At 35.2% G+C, this 17,777-nt stretch overlaps 1 protein-coding gene and 1 long non-coding RNA gene across 3 annotated transcripts in view; one reads left to right on the top strand and one right to left on the bottom strand.

Annotated features, from left to right (window-relative positions):
• The window catches only part of LOC115213213 (voltage-dependent T-type calcium channel subunit alpha-1G-like), an 865,045-nt gene that overhangs the window by 364,261 nt on the left and 483,007 nt on the right, over positions 1 to 17,777 (bottom strand). The gene's annotated exons all lie outside the window — the stretch shown is intronic.
• On the top strand, positions 1,052 to 14,389 carry LOC118763883. Of its 2 annotated transcripts, none has more exons than XR_004999642.1 (3): positions 1,052 to 1,071; positions 5,738 to 5,739; positions 14,088 to 14,389. It is a non-coding gene; the product is annotated as an uncharacterized LOC118763883 (long non-coding RNA). The 2 variants fall into 2 exon arrangements; XR_004999641.1 differs by lacking the exons at positions 1,052 to 1,071; positions 5,738 to 5,739 and adding exons at positions 8,117 to 8,164; positions 11,467 to 11,468.

The following is a 17,777-nucleotide window of genomic DNA, read 5'->3' on the forward strand; positions in this document are numbered from 1 at the left end:
TCGGTTGTCTGTACAAATTCAGGTTATTGGTATTTTTTACTTGTATCAGCCTTTGGAGAAAATAAATAAACAAACAAACAAATGAAGAAATAAATAAAGAAAGAAAAATAAGAAACAACTCTCTTTTAGATGTAAATAATTTCCTTCAAAGTTTTCTCATGTAAGCACTGAAAATTTGCACATCTTTCCAACCCATAATAGTATATATAAACAAACAAAAGAAATTAAAGAACTACAGCATCAGAAAAGATGGTCTTTACATTCAAATTATTATTATTATTTTTTTTTTCCTTTCAGTTTTCATTTGCAGACATTCAACAGGATAACGAGGCCAGTTTTATTCAAATGTTAGTACAGGTATGATGAAATGGTTAATTTTGGTTTAAACTAATCAAGCACTAAATAGACAACAACTGTAACAACACTAACAATAACAACAACAACATTAAAAAAATGGAGAATACTGAAAGGTAGAGGAAAAAAAACAAAAAAAAATCCCAAAATCCAAAGCATGCAAAACTGCTACCCCAATGAAAGCAAACAAAGGAATGGTTACCTGAAAGGTTGTTATAAATGCCCAGAGAAGGGAATCAAAGTTAGCTCTTTTGCAGTGACAACTAAGATTGCTGGTAGCAGGTTTCCAATTTTGTAGTGATGGGAATGTAGTAGTGGTAGTAGTAGTAGTAGTACTAGTAGAATTAGTAGTAGAATTAAAAATGTTGGTGACAGTTGTGGTAATATTGTTGTTGTTGTTATTGGTGGTGAAGATTGGAATAGCAGTGGTACTAGTAGTGGTGTTGATGGTGTAAATGGGTTCATCGTTCTGCTGATGACCTTCACAGAATTTGCCGCCGAAAAAACACATGCCTAAAACACTACATGCAGGTGGGGAGATAAAATAAAGTGACACAGTTGGCAAACTTGGGTAAAGAACAGTTCTAGTATTAATGGTTACATATCTTCTGACTACATTGTTAGACAACAACTACAATGGCAGGTGAGGTTGAAGAGAGAATTAGTAATTACATAAAACTGGTAACATGGAGAATACATATATATGTGTGTGTGTATGTAAATATATATATATATATATATATATATATATATATATATATATATATATATATATATATATATATATATATATATATATATATATATATATATATACATATATATATATATATATTATATATACATATGTATATACATATACATATATATACATATATATACATACATATAAATATATATAAATATATATGTATATACAATTATACACTTATATACATATATATACATATATAAAATAAAATCTTGGCTGATGCATTAATGCGCTGCAGTTCTTGTAACAGCTGCTACTTAATGATAATGATGATGATGATGATTGATAATGATGCTGGATAAAGCGCATGGAATTATTGCAGATGACAATAAAGAGAGCAAGGTACAGAAAAAAACATTGCCTCCCAGATTGATGCCAGTAAGCAACAGAACTATACTAGCAAAAGCAATGTCAATATAGATGTTGTTGTTGATGATGATGATGATGATGATGATGATGATGATGATGATGATCTTGTGAGTTGTTGACTGTGATAATATTGCTGGAAACTTAGGACAAAATGCAGTTGCAAGGCAAGATATTTAGCTGCACAATTAAATCTACTCATTAACCTTTTCACTGCTGTAACATAATGTACCACAAATCAAGAGATTTTACTTTTAAATTCTGTCAAGTTAATATTATATTTTAGCATAGGGACACTGGTGCATGGACAATAACAAATTAGAATTCTTTAAAAAAAATGTTGGGTTAAACATTATTCTCTCTCTTATATTCTAATAATCTAAACCTATTGATACTAATCCTTTAAGCTTTTGTAAGATGGAATCAGCCTCTGGTTCCTTCATACAGACCTTATAAAATTTTAATTTAAAAATCTTCCATCATATTTTTATATAATACTCTTTTGTTACATTCTAAATATAGTGAAATATAGTGAAAAAGTTATTTATTTTACTAAATACACCCAAATTCTTAATTATTTTCGAAATTAATTGAAAAATAGTGTATTTCATTAGAAATATATCCATGAAAGGGTTAAAGAGATATACAAGACATAACTAGTTTCATGTCTACGAAAATATTGCATGCATGTTATTTATAGCTGTTGAATGATTTGTCAATTACATAATTTAAATTATGTTCTGACTCTTTGCACCTTGAGTTCAAATTTTATCAATGTCAACTGAGATTTTATCTTCTTAGGATCAATAAAAAATCAACCAATCCAGTGTAGGAGATTGGCAGAACTATAAGGATATAGCCTTGCAGTATTTGTTTCTACACTCTATGTATCTTGAGTTCAAACCCCATCATGGCCTATAAGGAGGGTTTATTTAATTCATTACCTAGTTTAACTCCACAATGTGGCAACTTTGGTGACTTTAGCAGAGTCCACCCAGTTGCAAGAGACACCTAGTTTGTGGATATACTACTCTCTCCTTCCCACCAGTTTCATTGACCCTGTCATGGGACAAGGGTACTGCCTTCTATTCCAATTAAAAAATAAAAAATAGAAAACTAGGCTTGAGAAGGTTAAGTTCCTTGAGCAAAATGAAATAGTTTTTTTGGGATTATCACCTCACAGAAAGAAGAATGTGAGCCTACTTCATTTTTTACCTACTGAAATTATAAATATATCATGTGATCATGTGACTGACCAGGCTGTCAGATGTTACACATCACTGGTTACAATGTGCTTTTGCAGCATTGTTTTAGCTGAAATTATATATATATATATCATCATCATCGTTTAACATCTGCCTTCCATGCTGGCATGGATGGGAGTATACATATATATATACTAGGAGTATATATATTAGTTTTTAAAGTTGGTTTCATGCAACTTAAAGTTTTGTAGGTTCGCCACTCAAACCTAGCAGCTCAGGCCTAGGTGAGCAAATATATATATACAATATGTGTATATGTTTATATATATATATACATACAAACATACATACATATACATAGATAAATTTTAGTATTCTTAGAAAGACAAAACAAAGGCATTCATATATCTGTGTAACTTCTCTTATGCATATATATTTGAGAAAAAACTCAGTGAAGTCTTATTCATTAATATATGTGCCAAACTATAATGATTGCCTTTTATGTTTGTAGGTTTAGCTACATTGCATAACATGCTCAGTATAGTGAGGCACTGCAATGCTTGCAGCAAAATTCGAATGCATCCTTATTCTTTTTAATCACTTAACTACAGCAGATAAATATCAGGTTAACTGAGTTGTAAGTCAACTCAAAAGAAAAAATCAATATCTCTTGAAATTAAGAGTAAAATATAGCTTGGCAGAAAACAAGGTGAAGTTATAAATATTCTAGTTAATTTTATACTTGAAAATGTGAACATGGAAAAAATTTTGAAGAATAATGAATTATCTAAAATAACTTTAAACAACACAATAATTGACTTACAAATGTTAATTGAAGTATTATCATGGAATAATTACTGTATATGAACACTAACCAAGAAAGATACCAAGTCTTACAAGGTTAAAACATGTCTAGGGCTGTCATGTTAACACCAACAGACTCACTCCCTACTACATTGTACATGAATTTTACATTTAATTAATTTTGATTAATTTAAATTCTGAGATTGTCTACCTCGCTTTTTCTTGTTCAGAATTTATAATTAAGATATTGCAGGTTTCTAATATCATTTAGAGTGTAATAATTTTAATTAATAATTTGTTTTTACTACATCAAGTATATTACCGCCCGTTTTATTATTTGTTTCATGCAGCAGAAATTTCTGGGAATAATTCTTTAGTCATTTTAGAAATATTATTCTGTTAGTCCTTATCATCTTGGTTGAAAAGTGGCATTGTTCTATCATGAAAAACACTATAGTATCCATTTGTAAGATATTTCCCTAGAATTTTGTATACAAGAAAATGAAGTTGCAGAACATTCCTATCTATGTTATAAGAGAATAAAAAAAATTGCTTTTAAAATGACAAAAATAGCTATATTATTTGTTTTAGAATGATAGAAGATTATATATTTCATAATTCATATTCTAAAGGTAAAATAAATGTTGAAACATTAAAGATATTTGAACTGTTTCCCCTACTGAAATTCTCATTAGAGAATTGATAATGGTTAAAATATAAAGAAACAATGGGATTTCAGGTAGCAGTGGTGGTGATGGTGGTGGTGGTGGTGGTGATGGTGGTGGTGGTGGTGCAGGGGATGTTTGGGAAAATAAACATTTGGTACAGCATTGGAAAAGTTAATGTGGTTCAAGAACAATGCAATGGTGCATGCTACTACTGAAGTAGATGCAAATAAATAGTACTTCCTGGCGGCCTGTATTGGAAAGCTAAAACAATTTGCATTACTAAGATTCTAAGACATGCATTACAAGAAATGGGTGGAGGGTGAAAAAAAAAATTAATGCAAAATTGAAAGGAAAAAAAGTTAATTAAATTTCTGAAAAATAAATGTTTTCCTATTTTATTTTATTATTATTAATTTTTTTTTGTTTTTCAAGAAAAGTTAGTTGATAAATGCAACAAAAGAAATTAAGAAATTAAACTTTGCCAAAAGCGCTGCCAAGATCAGAAGACATTGCCACACTTCAGAGCATTTCAGAGTAATGTAGATATAATTTTTTCTTGAAGGATGATGGTTTGTTTTTCGCTCCCAAACTGGGAGTTTATCATAGGAGAAAATAGAACATAGATGTATTATTTGTCCCCCACATAAAGTTTAATTGAGTCAACTATTTAACTTTCCATGATCATAGATACAAATAAATGAATTGTCATTCCTATTGATTTCAGAAGATTGGTGATCAGATTTATGACATTTATCCCTATCCCAAAGGCATTTGTGGAACAAGTTAAAAATAGAAAGGGAAACTACTTCTAGGAACTAAACCTATTTTGTAGGCTCAGTTTCCCAGAAACTTACCACTTGTACTTCAGCCTATGTTACAGAGAGAAACAAAAAAATATGGGTTGATGATTAATTTACATCGTTTCTGTATCTGGCCTGAAAGATTCTTTATGAGAATTTGTGTGTTGAAACAAATTTTGTTGTGTCTGGGGAGTCATACTGCCACAGTTTATATATATGTACACACACACACACACACACACATACATATACATACACAGACACACAAATACACACATATACAGAGAGAGAGAGAGAGAGAGAGAGAGAGGGAGAGAGGGAGGGAGGGAGAGAGGGAGATTTAGGGCTGCAGCATAGATCAAGAAATAGTCATATATTTTATTTAGTTTAATCAACTAAGAAAGTAGATATAAATTGATATTCTCAATTTATGATAGATTATTTTGGAATTGAAGAAAAAATAAACATGCACTTTTGTTTGTGAAATCAATTCATGACAACATGTGTATATGTGTGTGTGTGAGTGCACATGTGTGTGTATGTATCAGTATGATTGTCAGGATATATGGATATAAATAAATATTTATCGTCTTCAACTGTTAAAATTATGTATTAAATAATTCTTATGAATGGTAAACAAGTAAAATATGTTCAAACTAAATTAAACTCAACGGTTTTAGTTGTTTTGGAACCCTTACATTTTTCTAAACCAAATTTCATGTGCTGTCCTTACATATTATCACATCAATTATACATTTTTTACTTTCCACAAGTTCAAGAAGAGTAAAGAAGTTTTCTATACACTAAATTTTTCCAAATTCAGTATGTATTATACATTCTATGTTTACTACACAAAAAATAGATAAACACAATTAAACTGAATTTCTTTAAGCACAATGGCTGTTGTGTTTAGGTACAGAATTCAATTTATCACTTGGTCAAAACAGAAAATATACCGTCTTAAAAATGAACATCATGGAAATAAAAATCAGTCCTGTTTATATTATACTAGTAAAAAAAAAAATAAGGTGGAATGGTTCTGGTTGAAATCCTGTTTGAATGAGAAGAAAATAGATCATCTCTGAACATGAAGCTCAGCTAGACACAATCTCAATTGAGGAATATTTATATATGTGGTGTGTTGGATCTGTGAATCAGGCTTTACTTGGACAACACAACAGAAACAACTACGGAACAACTGTTGCCATCAATATTATAAATGAAATACAAGCAATGCGTAAACTAATAAGGAGAGTACAGGAGGCGGTCGAAAAAGCCAGCTTCTATATATGGCTGAAGCGGGAAGACTGAAAATGGTTTGAAAGTCATAAACACGCCGGCGGGAAATAGCATCACTAGGTGAGACAAGCTGACGGTCGTTTAGAAAAAGCATGGGCTAAAACTACGTGCCTTCACTAGTCAGTTAAGGTGAGACAGTGTCACGTGACAACTTGCTGGGGCTGCCTGCTGGAGCCTATGCGGCAGGTATTTAAAGGAAAAATTTGACAAGACAGTCAGTCACCGGCTGACACTCACTGACGATACATTGAAGAGGCCAGGGAACAGAAGAAAGAAGACATACACCCAACACCAGATCTGAAGACATCTCCGAAAGTGGGGGCCCTGCCATGTCAAAATGGTAGAGGAGTAGGGGCCGAAACCGGACGTGGTTCCTTCTGATGATGTCTTGAGCTAACTGGATCCTATAAAGGAGCTGTACCGGTAGCAGACCACGAAACACGGTTGTAATTCCCCCTTACAAAATACTTCTCTTCTTACTATCATAAAGAATCCACCTCCAGTTTTCACTAGTTGTCTTCATAGGTCAAATCCACTCTAATCAACATTATCTATACTCTTTAAAAATTTCATGCAACTGAGCTTATAGGAATTATCTCCCCTGTTTGTTGCTTCTATATACTAAGCATTTTTAGAAGAAATTTTTGTTTACAAATTGCTTTGATAACCTCAATTTACTAAAGTTTTTTTGACTGTCTATATTACTTCATATGTGAGACCCTATTATATTAGTAATTAATAAGCAGAACACTCCCCTGGGGTATTTTTCTTTAACCATATTTATGAGGCAAAAACTTCAGTACTAAAACAACAAATATACAAGTGAAAAGTGAACAGAGCAGTCAAATACATATTACCTCCAAGCATTATGAATGAAAACTAAAAGAGTAATTAGTCGATGAATTAATTTTTTTCTTGAAGAACATTACTGTTCTATCTACGTCACCTTACTACTTCAGACTGCTCATAGTTTCTATGTAATTATAACAATCACTTCTTATGAAGAAACCGTAATTATAGAGGCCAATTACTAATGAGTAAAATGTAATTATTATGGTTACCAATAAAGCTGCTTACTTTCCTCAAAGTCAAGAAAAAATAGTTACACAAGTAATTCTGATGGTTAAAAAAGGAAAAATACAAATATTAAGAAATGTTGAGAAAGATATCTTAGAATGGTTATTTCTGAAAATATATGGATAGCATAATATATACAGATATAGATATGTATCTATGTATAAATAAATGCATACACACACACACATATGTATATATATATATATATATACATATATATACTTGCATATCATAATAGCCACATAATTCTATTAACCCATATATTACATTACAAATATATATATATATATATATATATATATATATATATATATATCATCACCATTACTATCGTTTTTCTATCCATTTTTCCTTTCTTGCATGGGTCAAACAAAATTTTGATGATTTTCTTCCTAAGTTATGAACATTATTTTCCTGCCTATATTCTTCTAACTACTTTTACTCTTTATTCCTCTATTTTACTCCTTTATTCTTCTGTTTTATTCCTTATAAACTGTGAATTTTATTCCTTATAAACTAAATTTCCCTCTGTCTAAAACATTCATACCTTGTCTCTGATGATGGAATACCCAGTGCATGGACACATGCTAACTTACCACTTGGATTATCCCAGAAACAGCTGTAAGACTCCAAATTGAATTATTCTAAATGACTTGTGATACTCGTTCTGCCTTGGTTTTGATTTTTCCTCTAATATAATATAATATAACATAACATAATATAATATACATATATATATATATATATATATAATATATATATATATACACACACACATATGTATATATATATATATGTATGTATGTATGTATGTATGTATGTATGTATGTATGTATGTATGTATGTATGTATCTATCTATCTATCTATCTATCTATCTATCTATCTATCTATCTATCTATCTATCTATCTATCTATCTATCTATCTATCTATCTATCTATCTATCTATCTATCTATCTATCTATCTATCTATCTATCTATCTATCTATCTATCTATCTATCTATCTATCTATCTATCTATCTATCTATCTATCTATCTATCTATCTATCTATCTATCTATCTATCTATCTATCTATCTACCTGCATAGCCTGCCACGACTCTCGACAAGAAAGGCAGGGTGCTGCGAAGGTGCCATCACGGCGGCGGAAGTGCGGGAAGCGATGGCAGAATGCTCGAGGGACAAATCACCGGGTTTGGATGGTCTACCCTACGAATTTTACTATTGTATGCCAGACTTGTTTGGAGACGTCTTGGCAGCGGTATACTGCAACTGGCAGCAAAACGGGAGCATACCCGGTTTTGTGAGTCGAGGAGCTGTAACTCTGCTGAAGAAAGATCCAAACAAGGGAAACATTATAGATAACTTTAGGCCAATCACTCTGCTCAATGCAGACCTGAAAATTTTGACAAAGGTGTTAGCCAAGAGGTTGGCGCTTGTCATGGAGAAACTGGTTGACAACGCACAAACGTGCGCCGTGCCGGGCCAGAGCATCCATGACAACCTCCATCTGATGCGCTACATCATAGACAGGGTAGTTAACGAACCTGGCATGGGTGGGGCCCTGATCAACTTGGATCAATCGAAAGCCTTTGATAGGGTAGACCATCGATACTTGGAGGCAGTCCTGAGAGCGGCTGGTTTCGGTCCCGTCTTCCGCGGCTGGATAGCTGCCTTGTACAGAGGCATCCGTTTGGTAATTCGCGTAAATGGACATCTATCGAGACCCTTCGACATTGCACGTTCGGTCCGTCAGGGATGCCCCCTCTCGGCGCTTCTATACGTATTGACTCTTGAGCCACTACTGCGGAAGCTGGCGACTCTGAGGGGCATCCCGCGAGAATTAGGATGCGGGACGAGCGTGTCTGCATACGCGGACGACGTCACCGTCATAGTGTCAAGCCACGAGCACATCGAGCGGGTCGGCGAGACACTGAAAGACTACGAAGCGGTGACAGGAGCAAAAATCAACCGGGAAAAGTCAGTGGGCTTGCGGCTCGGCACCTGAGAAGCAAGCCCATGCCGTCCACCAGTACCTCCGTCGTGGGACGCTGGACAGACGGCCCGGTTGAGTTGCTCGGGGTCTGGTTCGGTCCGGACCTCCAAATGGAGAAGAACTGGAACGAGATAACGAGTAGGGTGGTCACTCTCGCCCAGCAATGGGCCGAGAGGAAACTGTCCCTAAAAGGTCGGGCGGAGGTGGTGAACGCGTACATCGCGTCCATCATCTACTACCGCCTGACCGTCGTACCTTGTCCCGACCCTACCATCACCAAACTAGAACGCATCCTCTTCCGCTTCTTGTGGAAAGGATGCGTCCCGATGGTCAGGCGATCCATTTGCTGTCAACACCCGTTAAAAGGAGGGCTGGGCATGCCGTGGTTGATGATGCGCAGACACGCGCTGAGACTGCGACATCTCTGGCTCTATGTAGACGACGGTGAACAGATGTGGTCGCCGTTTGTGAGGCACGCATTCCCGCAACTCGTCTCCATGACCGAACTACAGTCGTGGATCAAAAAGAGGCCGAAGAAGGGCGAATGGCACCGCGAGTGTCGCGTTGCTCTCAAGCAACTCTGCCGTCCCGGGTCGACCTTGAGTGACTTCAACACAACCAAAGCATTCTATAGGGGATTAGTGGAGGGGAGGTACGACGACGAGCTCGGGGCAAACCTGGGTGTCGACGAGGAATACCTGACCCGCCTGTTTCAAACGACTTTCGGCCCGGGACCTATGGACAACTTCCAGAGATCCCTGGCCTGGCGGTGCTACCGAGAAGCGCTACCCGTTCGGGATAAGCTCTATAGGCATGGCTCGAGAAACACGGGGCCGACCTGCCCGAGATGCGGGCAGAGCGACGAAACCGCTCTGCACGCAATCGTGCAGTGTCCAGCAATTTCCCACCTGTGGGCTTATGTCGAACGACTGCTGTCACGTGTGGGACGTGTCGGTTTATCAGCCGAGTCTATCGTTAATATCGTCACGCCTCCTTCCTTCAAATGGGAAGGAAGAGCTATTTTTATCATACTTGTGGCTATGGCGAAAGAATGTATCTGGTGGACGCGTCTGAAAGGATTAGAGACAAACACTTTCCTCTCTGGTCAATCTCTCATCAACTTCTTCAAGTATCACTTGAAGAAAAAAGTGAGAGTAGAGAGGCAAGTTTTGTCTAGTGAATGTTTTAAAAAAGATGGGTGAATGTAGCAAGGATGGCACGTATGAATGACGAAGCCACCTTGACTATGATTCTATGAACCGTAAAAATTAATACAGAGAGTTGCTTATTTGCAAAAAAAAAAAAAAGAAATATAACATGTGACTTCATTGACCGAGGTTACCGTGGTCTTTTCCGTAGGCTTTTCTTTCCACGGGTAAACCTCACCTGTCCCCCCCTTTACACTTCATATTGACATTTCTGTGATAACGATCCCTATTGATCAATTTTTTTCCTCTCCCCCTTTTTTTTAACCCCCCCCTTTTTTTTTGTCCTCTTTCTCTCCTTTTACGATCCCTTTTGATCGACCCCCCCTTTTTTATTTTATTTTTATTTTATTTTATTTTTTTCTTATTTTTTATTTTTTTATTTTTTTATTTTTTTTAAACCTTCAAAAGAAAAGCTCTACCTTGTAATTTGTTCTATCTGTGTGCAGCCCTGTGTGGCTAATAAAGAAACATATCTACCTGTCTGTCTATCTATCTACCTGTCTGTCTATCTATCTATCTATCTACCTGTCTATCTATCTATCTATCTATCTATCTATCTATCTATCTATCTATCTATCTATATCTATCTACCTGTCTATCTATCTATCTATCTATCTATCTATCTATCTATCTCTATATATATTTATGTAACAGGCACATAAAGAACATCTTTTGAATGTTGGGACTCATGGAGGCAATGACTAAGACCTTTGGCATTATGCCGTGCTTCAGAAGAAGATCCATCAAGCTGAGCAAAATTGCAGTTGTGGTAAATACTGGTGTCACATAGCCCTGGCACATAAACGAGCCTCTGTGTCATGCAAAAGGCACCTGTGCTGGTGACATGTAAAAGTACTCATCACACTCTCAGTCCACCCTTCGGGGTGTTTGGTGATAGGAAGAGTATCCAGTTGTAAAAAATGTGCCAAACGGACACAGAAGTCTGGTGCAGTCTTCTGCCTGGCCAGCTTCAGACAAACTGTCCAACCAATGCCAGTATGGGAGGTGGACGTTAAACGATGATGATGATGATATATACAAGGTGCAATGGGTAAATTGTTGCCATTTTATATTTTTAATTTAGTGCATGCGCATAGTTTGTTTTTGATTTTGTCAACTACACAATATAGTAGGGTCAGTTGGGCACCATCTGTGAGAAAAGCAACTATATGGCACAATTCACTCTACCAGAAATTTGGAAATGAAATGCTGTACTGCTTGGTATTCATGCCAGAAGCTCCAATATAAAAATTTCAGAGTGTTTGGGTATTAATCTGAGGACAGTGTAATCTGAGGGCGTGCACTGAGAGTGATAAAAATGAAGGAGGTAGTACTATTCTAGGTCAAGAGGGTGGCTGCCAGAAGACCCTATGTCTAGCAACAGGACTATGCACCATTCCACAGAAGCAGGAGAACCCAGAGATGGCTGTCAGACAATTTCTGCGACCACACCACCCCTAACATCTGGCCACCTAACTCCTCAGACTGCAACCCCTTTGATTATTATGTGTGGGGCACAGCTGAGTGAGAAACGAACAGAACTCCTTGTAACACCAAAGATGAACTGAAGGCAAGGATTATGGCAGCATTCACCAACTTAAACATGGAGACCATCCAGAAGTGTTGCAGGAGATTCTGAAGTTGTCTAGAGGCCATGGTTGAAGCCAATGGCGAATTTACTGAATAAATTTACTCTTTAGTATTTCAAGATATTTTTATGTAATTTTAGTATATATATATTTGTTAAAATGGAATATCATTGTTATTTCCATTTTTGCATAATTTAGAGGGCATTTTATTCACCACACCCTGTATAGGTGTATATATATATATATATATTATATATATATATGTATATATATATATCTTCACATATCCCTGTAATTAATACTAGGTTTTTAACTCTTTATCCACTATCACTCACCATCTATCTATCTATCTATCTATCTATCTATCTATCTATCTATCTATCTATCTATCTATCTATCTATCTATCTATCTATCTATCTATCTATCTATCTATGCATATACATATGCATACATACATACTTACATACACACTCACATATATATAATGTGTGTATATACTGGGTCATCCCATAAATAATGCATTTTTTTTCAATGCATTAATTAAAAGTCGGGGGTGAAGGGATAAACTACCTGCATCAACTTTTTATAAAAGTTGGTAGTAATTTTACCTTGTCCTCATTCTAAGTGTAAGTTTTGAAGAGTGCTATTTGATTTTAACTGTTATTTTCTCAAAGCTATAATAGAAGCGACAAAGGAGCATATTCAGCATATGAGTTCATTAAAGGCAACAACGCAATGGAAAGTGCGAGGAATATTAATGCAGTATAATGGGATCGGACAATAAGCATAAGCCAGTGTCAACGGTTGTTCCAGAAATTCTGAGCTGGAAGCTACAGCTTAGATGATAAGCCTCATCCTGGAAGATCTGTAGATCTCGATATGGATGTCCTGACAGAACAAAATCCGATCATAACTCTTGAGGAACTAGCAGACAAGTTTGGATTTGGTCATTCAATCAGTCATTCAAGTCAGTACTAAAAGAAAAATGACAATCTTTGGTTTCAAGATGAAAGGTATTCTTCCATCAGGATAATGCTTAACCACATACAGTGATGATGAAATTCCAAACGCTGGAGCAGTTTGAATGGGAAACGATGTCCCACCCACCATATGCACTGGACATGCCCCATCTGATTATCATTTATTCCACAGTCTTCAAAATCATTTGGATGGAAAAAATATGAATTCTGTAGACAAGGTCAGAACAGTAGTGGAGGAGAATTTTTTGTCACTGATAAGTGAATTTTGGAAGAGGGACCTTGCAAGTGTATCAAATAGATGGAAGAGCATTCTAAAAAATGAAGAAGAGTATATCTTAGATTGAAAAAAAACTTTGTGTATCTTAATTTTGAAAAATAAAAGAAGTATAAAAAATGCATTAGTTATGGGATGATCCAATATATATTTATAAACACACATATACACGCACATACACACACACACACACACACACATAAAATATCGAATGTATACAAATTAATTTATTAATTAATTAACATATTCACCTGCAATTGTTTTATTTCACAAACAAAATTAAAATTACAAAACAGATAAATATATAATTTTGCATTTTAAATACCTCGTATGGAAAAGCTTCAAGTTGTACAAAGGGCAAAACAAGGATTACATTAAGACACATTTGGAACATTCAGAATATATAGACATGTTTATTATCTGTGTATATATGTATGTGTGTGTGCACATTTGTTAAAATCATTACTCTTATTTTTAATCCAATAACAATAATCTTGAATAATGGGTTATAAGTATATAAGAGTTAAGTAATAAAATGAAAGTAAAAGTGAAATAAAATTTGTTTCACTTTCACTTTCTTCATTATATTGCTTTACCCTTATATACTATAACCCATCATTCATGATTATTGTTATTGAATTAAAAATAAAAATAATTTTAATACATGCATGCACACACACATACACACACACACATATACATACACACATAATAAGCATGTCTATATATTCTGAGTGTTCCAAACGTATCCTAATGTAATCCTTGTATTGTCCTTTGTACACCCTGATGCTTTTCCATACAAGGTATTTAAAATGCAAAATTATATATCTATATATGTTTTGTAATCTTAATTTTGTTTGTGAAATAAAACAATTGCAGGTGAATATGTTAATTAATTAATAAATTAATTTCTATCCATTAGATCTCCCTGTTTTCTAACTCAATAATGATATTTGATATTTTATGATATTTTATACAATATATTCATTGAAGAAATACCTATTTAAAATGTATTAAACCAGTGTAATTTGAATAAAATATCCCTATAAGAGGTTTAAATATACTCATTGTGACTATATATATATATATATATATATATACATTCCAAAATGTAACTACATTTGGATTGTTGGTGATTTTTAGCTCTCTTTCTTTTACTCTTTCACTTGTCTCAGTCATTTGACTGTGGCCATGCTGGAGCACCGCCTTTAGTCGAACAAATTAACCCCAGGACTTATTCTTTGTAAGCCTAGTACTTATTCTATTGGTCTCTTTTTGCCGACTCGCTAAGTGAAGGGCATGTAAACACACCAGCATTGGTTGTCAAGCGATGTTGGGGGGACAAACACAGACACACAAACGTATACACATACACATACATATATATACATACATATATACGATGGCTTTCTTTCAGTTTCCGTCTACCAAATCCACTCACAAGGCTTTGGTTGACCCAAGGCTATAGTAGAAGACACTTGCCCAAGGTGCCACGCAGTGGGACTGAACCTGGAACCATGTGGTTCGTAAGCAAGCTACTTACTACACAGCCACTCCTACACCTTTGTCTTCCTTTTCTTTTGGACTTCCCTTTGTCGCCTGTTTCTGAAGAAGAGCTCTGCTTGAAACGTAAAATACCCTTTCTTTCCTTCCCTGAGTGTTTTATTAATACATTGCATTTACCACGTCCTTGCTTTGTTGCTTTTTCTTGTGTTTTTTCTCCACTATTTTTTTTTATTAAATGTGTATATATATATATATATATATATATATATATATATATATACATGCATACACACACACATACACTTATCTACATGTATGCACCATGCACACACTCTACTGGGACAGATGCAGTGTAGATATGCAACATAACTACATGACAATAAATGCATCCAATTATGGAAACTTGTCATTAATGAATGAGCTGATGTTTTGCCACAAATATTTCTAGGTCATCCTTGTGTACACTGTACTATATATAAACCTCATTTAACAAAATTACCGTTATCTATAATTGAAGTCCTTCGAGCATTTTCTCAATTCTCTATGATGCCATTTGTTTTCTGACACCAAATGTGATCTATATTTACCATTCTCTTGCATTACATCTCTGTCTGAAGGCTGGATATTTGCAGGGAAACCAAATGAGTCCTCTCCTAAATTATTTTCTTTAGGCATTGGTTTTTGGATATGACTGATTGAGTTTTTCTTAATGGTATGTAAACAACGTGGGGAAACAGTCGCTAATAAATATAGCTTAATAATAAGAAATGCAGAGGCGAGTTGACTAGTTTACAAAGAATAAATTTCTAAGCTACAGAGAAATAGAAGTCTAGAAGATATTTGGTGAAGCATATCTTTTATCTTTTGTCCTTTACTTGTTTCAGTCATTAGACTGTGGCCATGCTGGGGCACCACTTCGAAGAATTTATAGTTGAATGTATTAACCCCAGTACTTTTTTTTAACGCTTGCTACCAATTCCATTCATCTCTTTTACTGAACTGCTAATGTATGGGGACATAAACACACAAACAAGGAGTGGCAGGAAGGAGGGCAAACACACACACACACACACACACACACACACACACACACACACACACACACACATGCACATATATATGGTGGGTTTCTTTCAGTTTTGATGTACTAAATCCACTCACAAGGCTTTGGTTGGCTTGAGGCTATAGTAGAAGACACTTGCCCAAGGTGCCATACAGTGGGACTGAAACTAGAACCATGTGGTTGGGAAGCAAGTTTCTTACCACACAGCCATGCCTGCACCTGTATATTCTAAGAATATAAGATGACAAAATAAAAGAAAACTTTCTCAAAACATAAAGTTTCATGCTGAGCCAATGAGGTTACTTTTATGGGTCTACATGATCTACTAGAAATAGCAACTAAATCTTCTTCAAAACTTACTATTACTGCATGGAAATACCATTGTCTATTGTAGTCCTTAATATACAAGAGACATGTTTGCTATGTTCTTTGATTGTAAATTTCTTTGATCAGAGCTGACTTGGGGCTGAAGGAGGAGGAAGAGGAGGAGGAGGAAGAAGAAGAACAACAAAAAAATAGCTAATGTCTTGAGAAATGAGCCCTGCAAGGTGGAGTGGCTGCTGCAGTGAGTGTTGCTGGTCATTCGCCATGGCAACACCATTGTGGCCATTATGACGAGGCACAGCTGAGTGCACCATTTGTTCCAGGGTGTGGGGCCCATTGCCCCCTCCACTTTTATATTCTGCTGCTTTAACCCTCTTTTTTCTTGTTTTTTCTTTTTCATCTTACCTTTTTTCTGTTTCTTTGTATTTAAATGTTATAATTTAAATTGTAGTCTGCTGTGATTTGTAGAAATAAAGCATTTTTAATAATCATTTCGCAGAGGGGATTTTGCTAAAGGCATCAAAGTTGCTAAGATGATGGATTAAGTCTACTGGCCAAGTATAACATGGTGAATTCTGAACTCAGAATTCATTGAGCCAGAAAAATAATGCAAAGCATCTGATGTGATATTTTTACCATTCCGTTAATCCACCATCCAAGATTAGTACTTTTTTATTGCTCCCCGAAAGGCCAGCAAAAAATGAGGGGATAAGTGCTCAACTAGTACCTATTTTGTTGACTCTAAAAGAATGAAGGCAAAGTCAACCTCGGCAGGATTTGAACTCAGAATGTAAAACCAGATAAAATGCTGCTAAATATTTTGCCTTGCATGCTAACGATTCCGCCAGCTCATTGCCTGAGAATTGGAAGAAATATTGTGAATCATTCTATACAATGCTCCATCATCTCTGCCAAATGTAAATAGCCAAGACAAATGCAAATCATGGGCATGGAATTATACTAATTAAAAGTGGGTGGGTGATAAGAAGTTTGCTTCCCAACCACAAGATTTCAGGTTCAGTCTCACTGTGTGGGACCTTGGGCAAAAGTTTTCTACTATAGATACAGGCTGACTAAAGCCTTGTGAGTAGATATGGTGGGTGGAAACTGAAAGAAGCCCATTGTATACACGTGTGTGTCTTTGTGTTTGTGCCTGTCTTTCCACTGCTTGATTTGTTTATTTTCTTGTAACTTAGCAGTTTGGCAAAAGAGACTGATAGAATATGTACCAGTCTTTAAAAAATGAGTAACAGGGTTCATTTGTTTGACTATAACATTTTAAAGTGGTGCCAAAGCATGCCCGCAGTCATATGTTTGAGACAAACAAAAAAAAGGATTAAAAAAAAATGTGGAAAACTAAACAACTAAATCTCAGTCTCATTATCTTAGCCAATTATTCAGTTTAAGCATGAAAGAAATCAATACGTTATAGGTAAATCTTGCCTTATTTCATTTGAACTTTAAACCTAGCACTCCATTAACGCTATAGAGTTAAAGGTTGATGGGATTAGAG

The sequence above is a fragment of the Octopus sinensis genome, linkage group LG6, assembly GCF_006345805.1.
Source record: "Octopus sinensis linkage group LG6, ASM634580v1, whole genome shotgun sequence".
Classification (NCBI taxonomy): domain Eukaryota; kingdom Metazoa; phylum Mollusca; class Cephalopoda; order Octopoda; family Octopodidae; genus Octopus; species Octopus sinensis.